This window comes from Myotis lucifugus, unplaced genomic scaffold (genome assembly GCF_000147115.1).
Source record: "Myotis lucifugus unplaced genomic scaffold, Myoluc2.0 scaffold_803, whole genome shotgun sequence".
In the NCBI taxonomy this organism is placed as follows: Eukaryota; Metazoa; Chordata; class Mammalia; order Chiroptera; family Vespertilionidae; genus Myotis; species Myotis lucifugus.
The window spans coordinates 210,107-214,419 of record NW_005871851.1 but is presented as its reverse complement, the minus strand read 5'-3'; the positions used below and the strand labels follow the sequence as shown (position 1 = coordinate 214,419).

General features: G+C 52.4%; 1 long non-coding RNA gene across 2 annotated transcripts; it reads right to left on the bottom strand.

Moving 5' to 3' along the window:
* Positions 1-2,020: 2,020 nt before the first annotated feature.
* LOC111824002 lies at positions 2,021-4,313 on the bottom strand. Of its 2 annotated transcripts, none has more exons than XR_002827117.1 (2): positions 4,261-4,313; positions 2,021-4,024 (listed from the first exon to the last, which is right to left on the bottom strand). It is a non-coding gene; the product is annotated as an uncharacterized LOC111824002 (long non-coding RNA). The 2 variants fall into 2 exon arrangements; XR_002827118.1 differs by having other exon boundaries at positions 4,265-4,313.

The following is a 4,313-nucleotide window of genomic DNA, read 5'->3' as shown; positions in this document are numbered from 1 at the left end:
TCACCGGAGGCTACTGTTCCATTGATGTTTAGAGAGAGTGGGAGGGAGGGGGAGAGGCAGAGAGAGAGAAGCACCGATGTGAGAGACACATAGGTTGGTTGCCTCCCACCCGGGCCCTGACCAGACCAGGGCCCGGGATCAAGCCTGCGACCGAGGTGCGTGCCCTTGACCGGAATGGAACCCGGGACCCTTCTGTCGGCAGGCCACGCTCTACCCACTGAGCCACACCGGCTTGGGCGCTCCTGAGTACGTGAACGTGGCCGGTGCCACTGAGAAACTCCGTGTGCATCCCAGCCCCCACGCGGGGCAGGGCGGGCTCGCCACGCTTGTGCTCCATGAAGCAAGGCACCGGGGCCTAGAGATGTGGGTGCAGGAGGAGAACCGGGCACTGCTTCCAGCTCCTGGCCCGAGCAACCCCTCTGTGGAGTGGGTGGCTGGGAAAATCCAACCAGAGGCCCAGCCGGCCACCACGTCGGGAGTGGATCAATATTGACCTACAGCAGGGAGGGTCCTATGGAGGCACCTTCATGACTAAAGCATGTGGTGACTCCCTTGGCTTCACATGCCAACCACACGCCGCCACCCAGGCCTCCTAACCCCAGCCCCGGGCGCCTGGCCACTCCCTCCCAGGGTGTGGCTGGACCCTCGGGCAGCCAGGGCCCAGGCTAATCGCACTGGCTTGTTTGTAGGACGTGTGTCCCTCCCACTGAGCAGCAGGTTCTTTCACAGGGAACTCACTCCCGGGCATGCCCATCCCGGCACCTCGCTCAGCAGGACTCAGTGAGTCCCCACGGAACGAACGACGGGGTCTGCGCTCACCAGGAGCAGCACTGGTGCTTCTTACTGTTAATCACAAAAAAGGAGAGAAATGAAATGGGGGGGTGGGGGTGGGGGGGCACTAAGAGAAGATCCTTTCTTCCGTGAGTGACTCCAACATTTCGGAACACGTAAGTCCAGATTTCAGAACACAGACAGCACCCTAGGGGGGCCGTCTGCCCACAGAACCTCACTTCCAAACAGGCAAACGCACGGGCAAGAAGGTGACGTCCTCCGGCCGACAGAGGCGGAGCCTGTTCGCCTGGGATCGTCTGGAAGGGCTGTTTGTCAAACAAGTCACGAGGGCTGAGATTCAGAACCACATTTTCTTTTCTTTTTTAAATATATGTATTTTTTATCTCAGACACGAAGGGAGAGGGGGAGAGAGAGAGAGAAACATCAATGATGAGAGGGAATCATGGATCGGCTGCCTCCTATAAGCTCCACACTGGAGATCAAGTCCAAAACCTGGGCACGTGCCCTGACTGGGAATCGAACCCATGACCTTCTGGTTCAAAGGTCGACACTCAACCACTGAGCCACGCTGGCTGAGCCAGAATCGCATTCTTGCCTGAAAAGCCCGGAGGCCGGGTTCCCACCCTGACTGCTGGGTAGGACAGCAAGGTCCCTGGGGGTCTGGGCAGCCCAGACAAGCATCCCAGATGCTCACCCCACCCCTGCACTTAGAACCCTGGGCTGTGACAGCACTGAGGTCTCCAAGGTAACCAAGGACAACAGGGTAGAGAATGATGGCCCCGGAGGGAAGGAGATTAAATTTTACTTCTTCTGCAGCATCAAGTTGACGTTTAAAACTACAAAGCCAAACGGGCAAGGCAGGATGCAGGGTGCTCTGAAGGCGCGTTTACCTGTACACACGGGATTTCCAAGTAGGATACATTTTTCCCTATTTTGAGACAATTTCAAAGTACCCAGAGACTCAAAGAAACTGAGACAGAAATAACTTGCCTCCCCCCCAAAAAAAGGGGGGGAGAGAGCTGGCTTTACAGATTTATGCCATCACTACTTATTTTTTTCCCGTTATTTCCAAAAACACAGGCTGTATTCCATAGGGCGGCACCGGACTTCACACTAAAATGTGCAAAATAATGATTTCACCCAGAGAAAGTGATCCACTGAAAAATCTAAAACACGGCTATGTGCTGACCTGTTGCCAAGAGAACGGCTTAAAAAAAATAAACATGGGTTTAACAACAACAAAAATAAACATGGGTTTAATAAAAACAAAATAGACATGGGTTTAATAGAGTAGCTTTTCATTCACTTACTCGTTTAGCCATTTCACTTGTCCCACCTTCCCTCATGCAAATCTCATTCTGGGGCCCATGGTCTTCCCTGGGTTCTGTGGCTTAACCACAACCTGTTAAGCATTTAGCGCTCGTTAAACCAGCCGTCTGCCAGGCACTGTGCCGTGTATTCGCTCATTACACCCTCACCAATGCAGAACCTTAGATAGCTCACCGGAGTTCACACACCTGGCAAGCGGTGGACTCTGAACGTGAACCCAGGTCTAGCTGACTAAGGAGTAATTCAGAGAACCCAGCCTCACATAGGAACAGAAAGCAGCATCTGTTTCTGAAAACAGCCCGGAGCCCAGTTCAAATTCCAGCTCTTCAACTCGCCAGCTCTGTAACCGGGAGCAGAGGGACCTCGCTGCGCCTGTTCCCTCGCGTAGAAAGCAGGGGTGAGGGATACATACAACAGCTGTGAAAGCCATAGCATCGGGGAGGGACCCCGCAGCTACTCGGGGCCCAGCTGCAGGTGTGCATGCTAAAGAGATAAAAAAGAGCATTCAGTTGTACACCGAGCTTTAGCAGGCCGAGCCTACTGGAAATGCCAGGTCCCCAAAGGTTATTCCGTTTAAAATTAGTTGACTAATTCAGGACTCACTCGTTTGAACACAGGACTGAGGGACTGCAAACTTTCATGTACGTATTTCTGTTAAATCGGTAACTTCCTGTCACATACCCATTCTCATGCCACTCTTCAGTAGCAAAAGTAGATGCGTGTTAAAAACCAAAGTCTGTGGGCATCTCTGGGCAATAAAACCATAAACGGGCCAGGTTTTGGTAAACACCCTGGAAAGGGCATTATTTAAATGAGTCCACGGTGACTCCTCGCAGAAGTTAACTACTTGCAAATCTCGCTCTCATAAATCCAAGCTCACAGGGGCCGCCCTTCCAGGATGCAGACTGGACCTGCTTCACGTCAGACAGACCTGCGCTGAGTTCCAGGAGTTCCACCTTCTCATATCTGAGACGTTAACGTTCTTTTTAAAAATATATATATTTTATTGATTTTTTACACAGAGGAAGGGAGAGGGATAGAGAGGTAGAAACACCGATGAGAGAGAAACATCGATCAGCTGCCTCCTGCACACCTCCTCCTGGGGATGTGCCCGCAACCAAGATACATGCCCTTGACCGGAATTGAACCTGGGACCCTTCAGTCCACAGGCTGATGCTCTATCCACTGAGCCAAACCGGTCAGGGCGAGATGTTAACGTTCTTGGGCTTCGAGGGCCACGTGGAGCGAGCCTGCAGTTTAATAAAATGACCGAATCCCGTCCCTCTAATCTGCTCAGTCCCTGAGCTCCAGCCGGCTCCTGAGCAGCTGCGGAAAGAGCTTTGGGATGACACACTGGAGACGAAAAGGAAGCAGAGAAAGGCTGTGCCCGTCTCGGAGCAATTCCTATCTGCTCAGCTTTCCGGCATCTGCACGTTAATGATATTTAGCTGACTCTGCAGCGGGGAAAAGACACAGAACTCTCCACACAGTCAGGCCTTTCTGACGGCCCTGGGCACGGAGCTCCGGGACTATCCCCATGTTCCCTTAAGAAACAGCCCGCTTCCTTTTTGGTTGCAATCATTCCATTAACATTATTAATGGTGTATTTTCAAAACATGATGAACATGTTTCTCTTGCCCAGCACTTGGGAGGGGGGGGGCCTTCTCGAGGCCCTCCCATCGGCCTCATCTGAAGGCATTATTTTTAAGCCTCGCTGATTCAGGCAGAATTAAGCGAGGTGGGATCCCAGGACTCACTGTGATTAAATAAGGTTTGCAAGCCGGTCTCCTCTGCAAAAAAAGGGGGTGGGGGGAGAGGGAGGCTGGGAGGACGCCCTGGCTACACTTCCAACAGGCAGAGTGCTGAATCTGTTACTTCTGATTTAGCCTGTTATTGACTGTGTCTACAGAGAAAAAAAAACCTCCATTAAGAGAAACATTCCGGATTTCCACCCCCCACCCCCCAAGCCATTCCTAACAGCAAAGGCTTTGTTCCAGGGACCAAAGAAATGAATGCCATCGCCTAACTTCAAGCCCTCCGGTGGCCTCCCCTCCTTCCCTCCCTCCCTCCCTCCCTCCCTCCCTCCCTCCCTCCCTCCCTCCGGCCCAGTCATCTTCTAAATTTTAGAACCTAAAACACCTACAACACCCCCATTTTAGGGCTGTAACTTGACATTCCGGCCAAGAGAAACT